Source organism: Lagenorhynchus albirostris, chromosome 6 (genome assembly GCF_949774975.1).
Source record: "Lagenorhynchus albirostris chromosome 6, mLagAlb1.1, whole genome shotgun sequence".
NCBI lineage: Eukaryota > Metazoa > Chordata > Mammalia > Artiodactyla > Delphinidae > Lagenorhynchus > Lagenorhynchus albirostris.
Window position 1 is genome coordinate 36,016,551 of NC_083100.1, and position 18,934 is coordinate 36,035,484.

At 37.0% G+C, this 18,934-nt stretch overlaps 1 protein-coding gene across 1 annotated transcript in view; it reads left to right on the top strand.

The window, feature by feature from the left end:
- The window catches only part of SATB2 (SATB homeobox 2), a 187,840-nt gene that overhangs the window by 109,487 nt on the left and 59,419 nt on the right, over positions 1-18,934 (top strand). The gene's annotated exons all lie outside the window — the stretch shown is intronic.

Here is an 18,934-nt window from a genome sequence, read left to right on the forward strand (position 1 = left end):
GTAATGTAACGAATGTCTGTGAACCCACCACCCAACTCAGGACCTGAAATGTTACCAATGACCTGGGTCTCTTTGTGTGTTCCTCCTCTCCTCCCTTTTTTTCATTTGCTTTTCCCCAGACGTAACCCTGATCTTGAATTTTGTGCTTATCATTCCTTGTTTTTTAAAAAAACTAGTTCTAGAACTGTTCATGCCCAAACAATCTATTATTTACCTTGTCTTTGAACTTTATAGAAAGAATATCACTATATGTCATCATTTCTATAATTTTTTAATAAACCCTTCAAAATGTACAAGTTAGATTTAAGATATTGATGAAGTAAAAATGGATAGATTACTCATATTTTTAATGTTTTGAGGGAATTATATGCCAAAATAATATTAAATGATAAGACAGTAAACAGTTTATTTATTTATATCTTATTTTATAGAGGGCTGCTTATAATTAAGTTCGTTCCCGCCAGTGCTAAACGTGAGTGTGCATCAGAATCACACTGTTTTAAGGCAGTTAAAACACAGATTGCTGGGCCTCTTCCCAGAGTTTCTGATTCACCAGGTCTAGGGTGGGACCCAGAAGTTTGCATGTCTAACAAGGTCCCAGGTGATGCTGATACTGCTGGTCTGGGTCCCACTTTGAGAACTAGTAATCTAGCTCTTATACTGTTGTCCCTCTGGTATCTGCACGGGATTGGTTCCAGGAACCCCCCACGAATACCAAACTCCACAGGTGCTCAAGTCCCTTATATAAAATGGTGCAGTACAGTTGGTCCTTCGTATCTGTGGGTTTCACATCCGCAGATACAGAGGACCAACTGTATGAGTAACAGAAAAGGAAAAGTGCCTAATCTTAAGGAGCTAACCAACCTGGTAGTGAAAAAAAAAAAATGTACCCAGATAATTCGAGTAATATGTGAAGTAAGGTGAATAATGCAGGATAATGTGCGCAGCGATTACAGGGGCTGTTCATGAGGAGTCATTAACAGTCAGTAGAGCGAGTGTGGTAAGTCTTCAGGAGGATGGTCGGTTTAAGTTAGCCACCCTACTAAATGCAAGGCAGGAAGCCAAGCTCTGTGCAGATGCAAAGGTGAAAAAGACCATGGGTGAGCACATATGTGAACAACTGATTTGAGTATAAGGTTGCTGGGCAGTTAGACCTTGAAGGGTAAATAAAATTTAACAGAAAAACACGGAGAAGAAGGGTATTTTAGGCTAAAAAAAAAAATGCACAAGAAAAGTGTTGATTAAGCAAAAGGCGGGATTAGTTGGTAGTTGATAGCAAAGCTAGATAATAAAACTAAAGGTGGAGGGAACAGATCTGAAAAGGTCTTGGGGCCATGCTAAGAACTTTGAATTCTATTTAATAAGCACTGGAAACACTGAAGGTTTTATGTAGGAATATGCTATAATCCAGTGATCAGAATTGGATCTTAGGAAGACTTTCTTCCCCTTAATGATCGCAAGAGGGTTAGGAATATCATTTAGGAAGCCGCCTTAAGCGTCCAGCTGAAATGTATAGAAGTTTTGAACAAGACTGACGGCGATGGAGTAGACGGTACAGTCAAAAAGCATTGTGAGAGTAAAGTTGACAGTGCAACTGCCTGGAGTGAAGGTAACACCAAGGTTTGAGCCTGGTGACTAAGAATATAGTGAAATTATTTAGAGAATCAAGGAGGGCATTGAAAGAGATGGTTGGAGTAAGGTTAAAGTGATTATTTTGGATTGGGCTATTTTGACTTTGAAGTGCTAGCAGACTTCTTAAGTGAAGATGTGCAGCAGTCATTGAAAATAACAGTTTAGTGCTAAGAAGAGTTGTCAGGGTTAGAGAAAGTTTATTCACAGAAGTTTATTCACAGAGCCTGGGATTTAAAGAGACAGGGGAAGGAGGGGAGAGGCCGCTGGCACTACTAACACTAGAAAAAGAGACAGAGAAATGCCCAGAGAGGTGGGGGCAGGTGGAGGTGGAAGAAAAGGGAGATGCTGATAAAAGTATAGAGGACCTGGGTAAAGAGTTTCCAGAAGGAGACTTGTCTGTGTCTGGAAAACTAAGTCTGGGAAGGGGAAGCTTGAAACGGTGCCATGAGATTTGGCGATTGGTTGGGAGAGATCTTTGGCAAACTTTAGAATATAATTTCATTTGAGTGGTGAAGGCAGGAGAGAGAATTTAGGAGTTCAGGATGGATTAACTCTTGAGGATACAGAAGCAGTGGCTGCAAATTACTCTTTCCAAAATTTGGTGTTGAAAGGGAGACCAGAAATGGGTTGACAGTTTGGATGTGAGAGGGAGTCAATTTGAGATAGAAGAATTTGTGAGGTAGTTTGGGGCCTCAGCTGAAGTCAAACAGCATGAACTAGTGATGGAACCAACCACTGTGGTTTGGTAACAGTCTTCAGCCACGCTGGAACTGCAGGAGTCGGAGCAGGGGAGAAACGCAGTGGGATTGTTTGAGGTTTGGTGCTGACAGCTTAGGTATGGCAGGAGACCAAGAGGGGTGAAATCTCTAGCTCCCTTGACTCCTAGCTAACTTATACATTCTGTTATTCACAGAGTCAATACATCATTTGAAAATGAGTTCGGAGGTTCACAGAGGGCTGCACATGTTCCAAACATCACTCTACCACTATTCTCTTGTCACTCAAAGTACTAGGGCTGCATTTGTGTGTCCACAGTTATCTGAACTGGGGTTATGAAGAACTCTGATCCTTTGGGGCAAGTCTGTTGCATACTTAATTATAAAACACAAAGTAGAAGGATGCGTCTTTTAGTCTGTATCTTGCAGTTCTGTGAGTGTGTGTGTATGTGTGTGTTCTTTCATCTATCATTCATGTGCATGAATAGGCATTTCAAGGCTAGCCAACATTTTATTGCTGGTTATTTATACCGCTCCTTTGGATAAGGATAAAATTGAGAGCATGGTCGTATTGCTTTGGATTTTAGAATCAAATACAGTATACATTTCATCCAAATAGCATGAAGCATGAGAGAAGAAGGCTCACGATGAGGCTAGACAAAAGGCGGGCTGTGTTGGTGTGAGGAAATGCTGTGCCAAGGCCCTAGACTCCTGGAGGTCTGTCTTCTCCTGCCCAACTCTTCTTGCCTATTTTTGGGGATTAATGATTTTTCTTCGGCATTGCCATCTTTCAAGTGCCAAGTTATAAAAGGTCTAATTGAAGCATGGAACGCATTTTATTATTTTCCTCCTGCCATTAAATTTGTAAGATGGCTACACCCAGAAAGAAACATTCACATTCAATCAACGTGAGCTTGAGTTCATGGGCAAGTCTTGAGGATATCAAATGGAAACTGCATAGGAATGTATGAGTATTTCCTTTTAAATTTCTGCTTTTAATTTGGGAAAGCTTTTCATCCCTCTGGGATCATAACCTGTTGTGTATAAAGCCCAACCTAATCAAGGTAGATGGTATTGACAGAATGACATAGTTTGAACTTAAGCTGGAGGTCAACAGACAGATTGTTTCTGCTGTATATACTGTAGTCACTAACAGCAAGGTTGGACAGCTGGGTTTCACCAGCAGCGTTGTTAAATGGAAAATGTGGTGTACTATGCCCCACGAAACCAACTGTGGATTTTCCAAATGGTAGGCTTTTTTTTTTTTATCACATGAGTGGTAAAATGATTTGTCAGCTATAATAAACAAATAAGAATTAACTTTATAGATAATAACATAACTTGTTAATCTTTGGATAGAAAAGAATCTCAACATTTTTTTCTTAAAGCAAACAAAATCAGATTTTAGATGGACACCTAAGGCCAATATTAGTCTTGTAACAACTCAGTTGTTTTACTGAGTTGTAGCATATCCTCAGTTTACTGAATATTTTTCAGAAATAGTTCGTGATAACTATTATTCATTTATTATCAAACTCAATAAAAAGCAATTTGATTTGTCACCCTATAGTTTGTGCTCCTGGATTTGTTTTTGATGATTAGACCAAGAACAAATCTAGCAATTAGTTCCTCTCTGTGTGTGTGTGTGTGTGTGTGTGTGTGTGCGTGTGTGTAGAACAAAAATCACATGCACAATATTCATAAATGAATCTAGAATTGTAAAAAAAAAAAGTCTAGTTTTTCATGTTTAAGACTTCCAGATGAAAAGCTCAAATTCATAATAAATAGCATTTGAAAATAACAGTTCTTCAAAGAAAAACTATTAATTACTTTGTGTGTCTGATCCGTTGCCACTATATCATTTGGTGTTGTAAAGTAACATAATTAAGGGAATGGAGCTATATTTCCAAGAACTTGCTTTTTAATACATTTTAATCTTAATCCGTGTGTCTTTTAAAAACATAAAATATATTTGTTTGATAAAATGATCCCCTACCCATACTTCATGGCAAGGTCATGACTTCTGCCAGAGTCAGAGATAGACAACCTTTTGCCAATCTGATTTTATTATTTATTATTATTTTTTACATTTCTATATTGGTTTCTTAATACTGTCGAAACTAAGAATGTAAATTAAGTCACATGTTCTGGGCAAGGGAAACAGCACGTTTGAGATCATGTAATGCCAAGATGTTGAATCTTCAGCTTGGGCATGAGACTAATGTAATTCTAGATGCAGGGAGTAGCAGAGCATCACATCCTATCTGAGCCATCAGCATGGTAGAAGCCTATTTTTTCCTTATGACCTTATATAAAATATACTCGGAGCACCATCGCTTACTTCTTTGCTAGACTTTTGAAAGAAAATGTTAGCCCTACTTTTCATGTCTCTAAAGACTTTCATGACAAATGGGACCCTATGAGAAGAGTAAGATAAATGTGATGTTTTCTGACCTGATCATTAATATTCAGGCAATCCTATGACACATTTCTAAGCATTTCTGTTACCTGTGGTCACAAAGTAATGTGATACACCAGAGGAGGCTGAGGCAGATAACAAGCCAGCCCTTTTTTCCATGCTTCACGCCTCCCCCAGCACCCCCCCCCCACTGTCCCACCCCATGATTTACTTCTTTTTTACAAATTTAATTTAATTTTTTATACAGCAGGTTCTTATTAGTTATCTATTTTATACATATTAGTGTATACATGTCAATCCCAATCTCCCAATTCATCCCCCCCCCACCGAACTGCTTTCCCCCCTCGGTGTCCATACGTTTGTTCTCTACATCTGCGTCTCTATTTCTGCCTTGCAAACCGGATCATTTGTACCATTTTTCTAGATTCCACATATATACGTTAATATAGGATACTTGTTTTTCTCTTTCTACTTCACTCTGTATGACAGTCTCTAGGTCCATCCTAGAGACTCTACAAATGACCCCATTTTGTTCCTTTTTATGGCTGAGTAATATTCCATTGTATATATATGCCACATCTTCTTTATCCATTCATTTGTTGATGGACACTTAGGTTGCTTCCATGTCCTGGCTATTGTAGATAGAGCTGCAATGAACATTTTGGTACATGACTCTTTTTGAATTATGGTTTTCTCAGGGTATATGCCCAGTAGTGGGATTGCTGGGTCGTATGGTAGTTCTATTTGTAGTTTTTTAAGGAACCTCCATAGTGGCTGTATCAATTTACATTCCCACCAACATTGCAAGAGGGTTCCCTTTTCTCCACATCCTCTCCAGCATTTATTTGTAGAGTTTTTGATGATGGCCATTCTGACCGATGTGAGATGATATCTCATTGTAGTTTTGATTTGCATTTCTCTAATGATTAATGATGTTGAACATCCTTTCATGTGTTTGTTGGCAATCTGTATATCTTCTTTAGAGAAATGTCTATTTAGGTCTTCTGCCCATTTATGGATTGGGTTGTTTGTTTTTCTGATACTGAACTGCATGAGTTGCTTGTATGTTTTGGAGATTAATCCTTTGTCAGTTGCTTCATTTGCAAATATTTTCTCCCATTCTGAGGGTTGTCTTTTCGTCTTGTTTATGGTTTCCTTTGCTGTGCAAAAGCTTTGAAGTCTCATTAGGTCCCATTTGTTTATTTTTGTTTTTATTTCCATTTCTCTAGGAGGTGGGTCAAAAAGGATCTTGCTGTGATTTATGTCATAGGGTGTTCTGCCTATGTTTTCCTCTAAGAGTTTGATGATGTCTGGCCTTACATTTAGATCTTTAATCCACTGTGAGTTTATGTTTGTGTATGGTGTTAGGGAGTGTTCTAATTTCATTCTTTTACATGTAGCTGTCCACTTTTCCCAGCACCACTTATTGAAGAGGGTGTCTTTTCTCCATTGTATATTCTTGCCTCCTTCATCAAAGATAAGGTGACCATATGTGTGTGGGTTTATCTCTGGGCTTTCTATCCTGTTCTATTGATCTATATGTCTGTTTTTGTGCCAGTACCATACTGTCTTGATTACTGTAGCTTTGTAGTATAGTCTGAAGTGAGGGAGCCTGATTCCTCCAGCTCCGTTTTTCTTTCTCAAGATTGCTTTGGTTATTCGGGGTCTTCTGTGTTTCCATACAAATTGTGAAATTTTTTGTTCTAGTTCTGTGAAAAATGCCAGTGGTAGTTTGATAGGGATTGCATTGAATCTGTAGATTGCTTTGTGTAGTAGAGTCATTTTCACAATGTTGATTCGTCCAATCCAAGAACATGGTGTGTCTCTCCATCTATTTGTATCATCTTTAATTCTTTTCATAAATGTCTTATAATTTTCTGCATACAGATCTTTTGTATCCTTAGGTAGGTTTATTCCTAGAGATTTTATTCTTTTTGTTGCAATGGTAAGTGGGAGTGTTTTCTTAATTTCACTTTCAGATTTTTCATCATTAGTGTATAGGAATGCAAGAGATTTCTGTGCATTAATTTTGTATCCTGCTACTTTACGAAATTCATTGATTAGCTCTAGTAGTTTTCTGGTAGCATCTTTAGGTATATCTGTGTATAGTATCATGTCATCTGCAAACAGTGACAGCTTTACTTCTTCTTTTCCGATTTGGATTCCTTTTATTTCTTTTTCTTCTCTGATTGCTGTACCATATCTTCTTTATCCATTTGTCTGTCCATGGGCATTTAGGTTGCTTCCATGACCTGGCTATTGTAAATAGTGCTGCAATGAACATTGGGGTGCATTTGTCTTTTTTTTTTTCAGAATAAACTGGATTTAATCAATTTTATCAGGTTCTTTCATGAATCTCAGATATTCTTGTATCCTGTATTATTATTTTTTCTTTCAAGTTCCATATATATATAGTTAATATCTTTATTGGAGTATGGTTTCTTTACAATGGTGTGTTAGTTTCAGCTGTATAACAGAGTGAATCCACTATACATATACATATGTTGCCATATCTCCTTCCTCTTGCGTCTCCCTCCCACCCTCCCTCTCCCACCCCTCTAGGTGGTCACAAAGCACCGAGCTGATCTCCCTGTGCTATGCGGCTGCTTCCCACTAGCTATCTGTTTTACATTTGGTAGTGTATATATGTCCATGCCACTCTCTCACTTCGTCCCAGCTTACCCTTCCCCCTTCCCGTGTCCTCAAGACCATTCTCTACGTCTGTGTCTTTATTCCTGTCCTGCCCCTAGGTTCTTCAGAGAGCTGGAAATGCTTAACCAATGTCTGATAGGTGCAGGAGGGTGAAAACCCAGCTCCTTGCCTCCATCGTAGGGACAGCACTGAAGTGTGACTTCCCCTCCAGAGCTCTCTGCAGGATCAGGCTGAGGCTGGGACTTTGTTTGGATCTCCTCCCTTCTCTGACCTGCTTCTCCCACTCCTTCACCAGTTTCCCTCAGAAGCACTTCCTGAATAAATCACTTGCACAGAAATCTTTATCTCAGGATGTGCTTTTTATCCCAGATTATAGATCAGGGTCATTGCTAGTCTAATTGGCCTTTGGATATGCCATGGGATAGTAGTTTGAATAAAAGTTATCTTCAATTTTATACCTACTACCTTCACAAATCTAAGGCAAGATGTTATTATGGGAATAGTGTAGAGGTTTTTATTGTACTACTTTGTTTTGAAAATATTATCAGTATTCATAAATCATGAGCAAGATGTTGTTAAGGAAATAATATAGAATTGTATAGAATTTTTTACTGTACTACTTTCTCTTGAAAATATTATCACTATTGTTATTTTAAACTGAGTCCCCTGAATTCAGTGGGATGATATTGATATTAGCGAGATTTACTTGTGGATATTGAATGTGGGGGGGGTTTTGGTTAGAAGGATGGGGGAGAGAGAGAGAAGGAATAAGACAGAAACAGACATTGGCTATGAGGCCCTATGAGATCTTTCAAACTTGACTTAAAGCCATCCTTACTGAGTCTCAAAGATGAATTATGTGATTTATGTGAGTTTCAGAGTAGCTTTGCTTCTCAGCCCTGCCGAATCGCCAGTGCTCTGTCAATGATGCAAATGGGTCTGTTAGGCTGATAATTTCAAGAAGTAATAGGACCAGTGCTCTGTCAGGTTTTATTTTTTTGCATATTCATTTTTCCTTCTATCCCAAATTTATTTTAGTGTTGGCACACTTTCACTTATCAGTCCTATGGACATGAAATAAGTTGCTTGGCTATTTACTGTGTTTACATCTTGGCATTTTGACAGTTTAATTATGAATCCTAACCTAAAGCATTCTTTTGCCCCTGTCACTTTATGGACTTAAAAAAAAATCAATCAGAGGCTTATGACTATATGAAAAGGTTTGTGACTATTTTACAAGGCTTAATATTGCCCAGGAATGGTTAGGGTATGTCCACTGACCTATAATAAGAATGGTTTCATGAAATATGTACAATAAATCTTCCTTAATAGATAAACTATTCTCTAATTTATTTAAAAATCCAATGACCTACATATTCATATGTTCAGAAATCCCCCATTTACTAACATTATTTCTCCTTTGAGACCTTCCATCTGAGCAAATCTGTTAAATGAAGTAGAGGAAGCTTTGATCGAAACTAGGCTAAATCCATCGGAACGAATGCCCTGCCACGTGTGAATGGGAGCATTAGAGTGCCAGCAAAGGGAAATGAGGTGTGATTCTCTGCCCCTGTCTGCACCACTAGCCCCTTGCCTTGAAGGTGGGAGTCAGGAAATATCCTTACACAAAGAATTGGCATTAAGAGGTTTGTATTGTTTGAAAACGAGACTTGTCACATTCGTTATTTACACAGTGTAGTTATTTTTCTTTTTCCTCTAGCAGATTATGCCATAACTCAGAAAGTTCGGGTTCATTTTGTGTCTCAGGTAGCTCTCCTGAGCCAATTCTTAGAAACATGTTTTCAATAGAAGCCCCTGTGTGTTTTGCAAAATGTGTTATTCTTCTGCAACAGAAAGGCCTCTAATTTGGTGTCTTGCTCCTTCTTTAGTTTGATGAAAAAGTCACAAAGTTACACAGCTGACAACCTTTTGTCAAAGGCCTTTTTTGAGAAAGCTGTTCATCTTGGTTTTATCTGATAGAGAAGAGGATTTTTTAAATCCTTTGGGAACTCATTTGGTTGACCTGTCCTCATTTTATTTTTTATGAGACTTTGCAAAAAATCTGCTGTTTACATATCAAAGCCACATCATTTGAAAAAACTTAAGGCCAGGGTCATAAATACAGCTCATGAAGTCACTCAGCAACCAGAGAATGTTTTCAACAGATTGGAAAATTAAATTGAATTATGTATCAGAAAAATTGGCAGTAAGGTCAACAGCTAGAAATGTAAATGTCTTTGTGTGAAGTGACATGGACTTTGCTTTTATGCTTTATTGGCACTGTTTTTATAGTATTTGCCCACCCGTATCATTAAGGTTAAAAATGTCTAAGGACTTACTAAACATATTTCGAAGTGGCACAGTTAGGAAGAGATGTGTAGCAACAAAATGAAAATTTTAGCAACCAAAATATTTGGAAGTCTGAGCTTTTAGTGTGTTACCAGTTAGTTTTTTCGGGGTTGGGGGGATCTTCTCTTTTAACTTTGTGTTTGATTTATACATATTGTTAGCCAAAGGTAGGCATGATTTAATTACATGTACAGTTTATATTTGTAGAAAACTTGACCTCCAAGATATTTAGAATTCTTTCTCAGCTGACCTCTGGTCTCAAGTCATTACTTCTCAATATCCAGTAGAGATATAGGCACTCAGCAAGTCATACAGGAATAGAATACAATGTAAATCCAGGGGTCTTGACTCCATGGTCCAGTAAGCTGGTTATAAAATGACAAGGAAACCTGTGAGAAAAAGGAAGTCCTCCAACTGAAAGATGAGCTGTAAATATGAAATGCTGCAGATCAGGCATGAACATGTTATTGGGTTTTGAAGCAAATAACATACTCTCTTTTGATTTCAGCGTTAAATTAATAAAGTAGGAAAAGATGGCCCTGCAAGCTTCATAAAATAGGTACTCTTTCATTTCAGAATCACTGGCTTGAATTCATAGATTTAAAGATTGTAGTAATATTAATATCTCCTAGGATAGCAGTGTCTCAAAGTTATTCAGTGACTTAAGGATGGCCCTCTAGATAGTGGTCTCAATTTAGTCCTCCTTACATATAAAGACTATCATTAATTAGCACTTTTTAGGCAATTTCAGCCAAAAAGCATGGGGGAGATGCTGTCTCTGTTTGTGCTCTGGGTAAAGAGAATGTTGATTCAGTAGCTGTCAAACGTATACCACCCCTATTCCCATTCCTAAATCTAATTGAAATAGAGCATTTTATGTAAAAGAAAATATGAAGACTCCTTTTTCCCCGTCCTTCACAAAACTTGTACCAAAGAATCAGAGGAAAGAAATATGACAGCACACTCTTCTATCTATTCCTTTCCTCCCTGATCAGTGTGCAAAGTCCTTAAAAATTAGTTGCTGCTGGGCTTCCCTGGTGGTGCAGTGGTTGAGAGTCCGCCTGCCGATGCAGGGGACATGGGTTCGTGCCCTGGTCCGGGAAGATCCCACATGCCGCGGAGCGGCTGGGCCCGTGAGCCATGGCTGCTGAGCCTGTGCGTCTGGAGCCTGTGCTCCGCAATGGGAAAGGCCACAACAGTGAGAGGCCCGCGTACCAGCCAAAAAAAAAAAAAAAAAAAAAATTAGTTGCTGAACTATTATAGAAAACTCAGGTTTTTCTACTTTACTCAAAAAGACTGCCTTTTGATGATGGTTTTATAAGTTTTTGTCACTATTCTCTAACAAGGAGTGATTGACTCGTTTCACACAGATGAGGGGGTCTCTGTCCTAAATAAGGTATTTCACTTCTAGCGAGTGTGTCTCAGTAGAGACCTGCACTTTTAGTGGAAAGCCTAGTTTTATTATTTATCTAGTTTCTCCAAGTCCTGGGTGCTGTTTATAATTAAAGTAGAATTTTTATAGAAGAAATATAAGGAAACACTAGTTTTAGATTCCATTATTTATATGCTTTTCACCTTTGCTTATTCAAAGTAACTTTAAAAAATACATAAATGGTTCCTTTTTTTGCCATTGATTGAAATGATGACCATTTGGCCTGGGGTTAAGTGCATGTTTGTTCAAATAAAGTGAATTAATTTTAAAGGCCAAAAATTCTGTGAGAAAAATATAACTGAATCACTTTGAAGTCAATTGGAAATTACAAGGTTGTTTAAATTCTATCTGCCAGTTTTGTGCCTAAAATTATTCCTGTAGACAACAGTATTTACTTTCAAATTTCTCTGACTACAACACCCAGTAAGAAATAATTTTTACATCATGAGCTAGTACACAAAGACACACTCACGCATTTGTTCACATATGTATGTCTGTCTGTTTTGAGTTCTATCTCATTTCCAACTATATCTTTATCTATCTGTATATTTATTCATGAAAGAAGAAAAAAGCCTTCATGAAACAATACATGTATGAAGCACTGTGGTAATTTTTAATCTATTTAATTGCATTTTGTTATAAAAACTAGTTATGGTATGCTAAATTAATTTTATCATCCACTAATAATTGTGACCCATGCTTCAACAATGATGCAGATTAAGGCTGATTTTAAAAGTTACTTAAGGAAGGAAAGTGGTTTTACTTCCTTGAAGTATAAATGAATATCTTAGTTTAGTGCTGTCCTGAATGTCCGTATGCTCATTTCACTTTAGATAATTTATTAATTTTTTTTTTTACATTCTTCTCTATCCCAAATAATTTTAATTATTCTACTTCCTAAAAAATTTTCTTTTAAATATTTTCTGTGTTCTGTATGGGAAGACATCTAGCAAAATATAAGTGGAGGGCCTTGAATATTTGAAGTTGCAAATTTAAAATAAGAAATGTACTTTGATGTTAGTTCTGTCTTTATCCATTCATTTAACAAATAATTATTAAGCATTCAGAGACTATGCTGGAGTTATAATGAGGGCTAACGGTTATTGAACATTTAACACATATAGGATACAGTTGTAAGCTCTCTAGGGAATCCTATGAGGGAAGTACAATTATTATCTCATTTTTACAGGTGAGGAAACTATGCCATAAGGAGATTAATTAATCCTTGTCCAGTTGAAGCCCAGTTTTGAACCCAGCAATTCTAACTTCAGAACTCATACTCATATCCCCTTTTTTCTCAATCATTTCTGTTATCATAGAGCAGAAAGACACAGTCCCTCCTTCAAGGAGGTATGAGGAATAAACAGACTTTTAAACCAGTAATCCCATTGTGGTATGATAATATGTAATATGTTGCGTGTACTGTGTAAGAACAGATGCTTTTGACCCTGGAGGTGATTGAAGCTAAGGCAGAAAATGTTCAGCAAGAAAAAATAATGTTTTATAATTATTTCAGGACAGAGTCAACTCATATGTTAATAGACTGCTTTTCTTCTTATATCTGAATGCATTTGATACATTTGAGATATAAATATGCACTAAATGTATGTTTTTGTTTTGTTTTGTTTTTGAAAGTACTATTTTTGCCAATGTTTTGACAAAGTAGCCAAAGCTAGTAAATTTTTTGGAAGTTTGCCAACAGTTGTTTCGCAGAATACTCATGGGAACTAGGAATAACCAGGGCCCAGCACTTTGTGAATTCAATAGTCATGGTGCCAGGTACTTGAGGTGTTAGTAGAAACCATGTATGTGCCCAGAGCTGAGAACACCACTGGTAAATGTTTCCAAAAGGAACCTGTTCAGTTCTGTATTTGCTTTTGCCTTTTGGTGCTAATGTGTTTAGAAAATTTTGACTTAGATTGTGCACCATCCCCCATTCCAGTACCTAAGACTTCCTAGAGATAAGGAAGAAAATGAGACAGGACTCTTTATTTAATTGCATCTATCGTTGTATAGATTAGGTAGGTAAAAAGTAGTAAAGTTGCCAGGAATCTGGTTTTGGCTAAGTTCCTCCACGGTACATGCTCAAGTGTGGCTTGGACAAGGGGATTGCAGTTAAGAAAGCACAGACTGCTTTGTTTTCAAGAATGCTCTGTTGCACCTACTAACTTTGTTTTGCATGCTTACAGTATTCTGATGTGTCAGATGGCACAAGCGAAGTTTTATTATATATACTAGAAAGAAACCTGCCTGTGAGGGAAGTGTTTCATTTAATAAATTGTAGGTTTGGGGTGCATGGAATATTTGTTCTAAAGTGGAGTTTGCATGGCACAAAATTTCAGTATTTATTATCTTATCGTTTTCAATAGGTTGTATGAGAAGATCTTGAGTTATTGTGAGTTAGGCTTTTAACATGTGGTCCATCAGGGCCTGCTGCTGACTGTTTAGCAAAGATGGGACTCCCACTTCCAGAAAAATGAGAAATATGCATTTGATGCTTTCTTAGGGCTCTATATTCCTGTATATCCCCAACTAACCACTAAGCACAAAATGTACAGATTCATCTCCCAAGGTGTTTACTGTATGATGGGAGAAAGAGGTTTTATAGTTACACAATGTAAAGATGGTAAGTGTCATAAATGTGAAATAGAACTAGTGCCATCTCCCTTCAAAGGAGGGAGAAAGTATTGCCAACTGCAGTGTATATACATATACAGATATATACATAGTCTTTTAGTGCATTATAGAATACATCTCTACAGCAACATTTGTCTGCAAATGTTACTTTTGTATATGCATTTATATTTGCAGAGTACATTAATTCCCTTTAGATGCTCAATTCTATCTACCCCCATGGTACAAAAGTGCTATATGCATAGGCTGTCTTTTCTAATAAAGAAATATTATAGTAAAAGAGAGGGTTTTTATTAAACTAATGCAATAACAACATTTTCTTTGAGGATTTAACACATCATTTTTAATAATAAAAATCAAATTGTCATTGTTGTGCCCTGTATACCTTTTATTCAAATCAGACTAAGTACTCTGGCTTCATGGCTGAGCAGTACTCTAGGGGGTGATGGGGGAGGTGAGCATTTTTTAGCATAACACAAATGAATTTCAGTAGTCGGCTTTGTAGTGGGGTTGTAGATTATGAATATGGGACCCAGGGAAACCTGTTTATATTTGTGAGCAGAGGAGAACATGCCTCTCAGGAACGTCTAGAAGGAAATGAGACTGGAGGTTAGGAGAGAACTGATTTCGCTAGGTCAGCTTTCAGGTGGTAGGATGTCAATACCCTGTCCAGCCAAGAGCTCGGTTCACAGCTTCAACTAACTGTGCATTAACCACTGAAACTGAAGAGTTCACTTTGTACAATTAGGCTGAGAATTTGGTATCACCTGGTTTTCATCAGAGGATACCACTTTTTGGCTCTCACGTCAGCTGGAACCAGACATTTCAGAATTGTATGAAGTTAAGGCTAACCATTAAGCATGGAAAAGGGGTGGTGAAACGTGAAGAGTACCTTCAGAGGGAACTATGTGATAGACAGGTCATGCTCAGTGGCAGAATGTGGGGTTAGCCCATATGGGTGCCAGGGCCTCTTCCACCTCTGACCCTCTGTAATTTTAATCTGTAAAATGGGGGTATATGTGCCTTTGAAACTTGATTGGTTAGGACATCATTTGTTTTAAGCAAATGATGAACTAAAATATATTTTCAGAGTCACTACTACAAAGGAAATATGTTTCAACCCATACACCCTTAAAGAGATGTAACTTGATTTCTGAAAAGGACTTTCATTTTAAAAGCTTATATACTTTATTATTGATATATCCAACAATCAATAATTAAAATACATTATAAAGGAATAGAGCTAATTTTCTCTAAAATAACCAGTCCAAATGATTCTGTAGAAGTGGCAAGCATATATTTTTCCCTTTGGCATTGCAATCAGTAGTACATATAAGCTTTCTTTGGGATTTATATGACATTCTAATATCTATCTTTGTTTGGGTTGTAACCTAACACTTTCAAACTATGATATGCTATGTATGTTATATGATATATGAGTATTTCGGAGGTTAACTTCAGAAGTTTATGTTAGAATAAATATGTGAACAGAAATATAATTTACAGAAATGAAAATAGTCTCCGGCTAGTTTGAGGCTTTTTCCAAAGCGTAGCACTGGGGTTTGGCTGGGCCAGTTTTTTCAGTACACACCTGGTGTGTATCACTTTAAAAAGTAAATTATGCCTCATTAAATTACAATTAAATGGAATCATGATCATTTGTTTTCCTGGAAGGACGATGTTTTGCATATTGAAAGCCTAATTTGTTGCAGGTGACAAAAAGGCTGAACAGATTAATATCACTTCATTTTGGGGGTAGTGTTTGCTGGTTAGTTTGTGTATACTCCAGTAGTTCTGAATTATATTAATGTGGACTATATTATTTTCACTTCAAAAAGTCTTCTACCACTTTATCAGTTTTTGCACTTTTTTTTTTTTTTAAGCTTTTAAGGAAACAGAAACTTCTCTTGGTATTCTGGATTAGTCATGCTCTTTCTTTTTCTTCAAGTGTTCTAATACTATGCAATCCCTCATTTGCCCTCTCCCTTTGCCTGGTCTCATCACCATCTCTATGTCTATGCATAATGTACATTTTGAATCCCCGCCAAGTTAAATACCACCTCTTCCAAAACGTTTTCCCTGAGTCTTGCGATGGCAATACTTTCACCCTCTTTTGAACTGAGATGGTACTAGTTCTGTCTGAAATTTATGACACTTATCTTTCACATTGTGCTTCTGTAAACCATTGTATAGTAAACTCCTTGGCAGCAGAATCTATGTCTTATTAATCTTTCCATTCTTTGATGAGCTTTGGACCAAGTTGTAAATAGGGAGTGAATTACTAGACTGATCTGTCATTTTTTGGCAAGAGGCATATTGAATTTGGGGGTTCTCTAGATAATCAGTGGGAGATATAACCTAATCGTAGAGAATTACAAATGTCTAGGAAGTATGAAGAAGAGATACCTGTTAAAATCTAGTCAGTAATGATCTTCAGTGACCTCTTCTGGATCGACCTGGGAGGTCTGATGGGCTCAGGCTCAGATTCCTAAAACCTGGCCCAGGCTTGGGTTCTCTTCTTGTTCTCTTAAAGGATTTAAGAGGATTTAAGGGCCCATCAAAGGCAGTTTCTCACCCGTCCCAGATGAACCTCAAGGGCTAGTACAGAAACTTGGAAGTAAATTTTATAGAGCCAGTCATGGTAATGTTTCCCAAATATTTCTGAGTATCAGCATGTATTTTGCACACTAACGATTTGGAGCAAACTATATAAATTGTTGAAGGAATATGAAAATCATAATAAAAAGAAAAGCTCTTCAAATAAGAAAGCTCTTCAACAGAAATTGCAGATTCAGAAACTCTAAGGTCATTTAAGACGTCACAAATATTATTAAAATACTAGTAATAATAAGCATAGCAATTTTTTATTTAAAAATTAGCCCTACTTCTTCTTTTTTTGCAACATCACGTGGCTTGTGGGATCTTAGTTCCCCCATCAGGGCTTGAACCTGCACCCTCAGCAGTGAAAGAGTCAAGTCCTTGCCCCTGGACCACCAGGGAATTCCCAGCCCCAGTTCTTTGTTTTGTCTGTAGAGATAGCCTGTATTAGCAATGAAGCTAGATGGCATTATATTATCTCTTGTTTTGTGCTTTGAATTATTTTGCTTTTATTGAAGTTTTCTGCCAACCTCATGTATTCTTTGCTGGTGCTGGAAATAATATGGAGCTTACAAAATCCTCCATTAAAAGACTGGGGAGAAGGCCAATTTGAGGCTCTTTTTGCCCAACTCCCTTCTTTTTTCAGTGACCTGTAACCCAAGAGCTCTGGTAGAAGGTGCCTTTCTACCCTGTGCAGAGGTTTGTTCTCCTCCTTTTCAGTCAACACGTTTCCTGGTCTTACACAACCTCAGCTAACACCATGGAGAGAATTGTTTATAATCTCTCCCTTGAGAAGGCTCTGTTGCCTATGATGAGGAAAACACTTAATGACCACTTTACTGAATACTTGCAATGTGTTTTAATAAGATTACTGATACGAAATTTTAATAAGCGATATCCTGGTTAATTTATTAATTTCCCTCAATTTTCACATTCTCAATATTCATGACCTTTCTCTTCATAAAAGTACATCTTTTTTTCAGTGCCCGGGTGCCATGCCAGGTTCTCTATATCTCAGGCTGCATAATGGGAATGTCCAAGTGACACCTCCTGCCTGGCTGGTTGATAATTAAATGCCAGACAACATAGTAGCAAGGGCTTTAGAAATATTTATGCAAGATAAATTATTAATTTATGTTCTATTCAAGACAGTTTCAATATGATAAACATTTACTTATCTTGGTAATTAGATGGGGTGATTTGTGGTATACTTAAGTTATGCCGTACATTTTCTTCCAATCTGTTTCCCCTATGATGACTTTAAACTAAATAAAACGAGCTTTACATTTATGTGCCCGCAGAATTTTGACTATGTTTTTAAAAATCCCTGCTTAAGTCGTTAAAAGCACATAACCAAAATGAAGAAGGCTCAACAAAACAACTAAAACTCTTCTTGTGCCCACCAGTTAGCCACTTGTTATTGAAAATGTCTGAGGTAAAAAGAATCTGCTTTGGGACCAGGGTTACACAGATGAGACTTTAAGTAAATACTTTAGAACAGTGTTCTCATTCTCCAGGGCAGCAGTGGTCACCTTGTTGGTTTGAGACTTTATCTTCAATTAGGCGAATAAAACAGAGGCAACAGTATAGTCCACCAACCCCTTAAAATACAAATATTGTGTCTCATTCACTTCAGAAGTGATGCTGATGAGCAGTCATTTACAAGGATGCTTTGTCTTGATTTTTCTTAGAGATGGATTCATTTCCCTGTAAGGTTGTCCAACATGTAAAAAATGCAGGGGAAGGAACTCCACAATTTCAATGTGGGAAAAAAAGGTAAACCAAGCTGAACAAAAAATAAATAAAAGAACTCTATCCTTAGGAGTGATTTTGTTTTCTATTGATTAGGAATAAACAGACTTAAAATTTTGAAGTTTGTCCATTAGAACAATATTTTTTGTTTTTTCAATATTTTGTATGGAAGATTTTTGCCATAGTGTCCTCCACAATTTGTGTAAATAATTTCACGGAAGAAAGAGTTTACAGACTTTGCCTTTGAGAGATCTTAAGTATAATCATATAACCAGCATAAAGAATATATCCATGTAGATCCTAAAACTTTTCCAAATTTGGTAGTCTGACATTTAGTAAAATGCTAAAGTTACTTATGAGAGAGAGAAAAAGACAGAGAGAAGGAGAGTGGGTACCAACTTGTCCTTCATGTGCAAAGTTCATTGTTAAAGAAAGCTCAGAAAATATCAATCTTAGTATCTTATTAGTAATGGAAATGGTATTGATTGTCTTTTATGCTTTAATTTTTTATTTAATTTTAATTTTTAAATTTTATTGAAGTATAGTTGATTTACAATGTCATGTTAGTTTCTGGTATACAGAAAAATGATTCAGAGAGATATATATATATATATATATTCTTTTTCATATTCTTTTCCATTATGGTTTATTACAAGCTAGTGAATATAGTTCCCTGTGCTGTACAGTAGGACCTTGTTGTTTATCTGTTTTATATATAGTAGTTTGTATCTGCTAATCCCAAACTTCCTC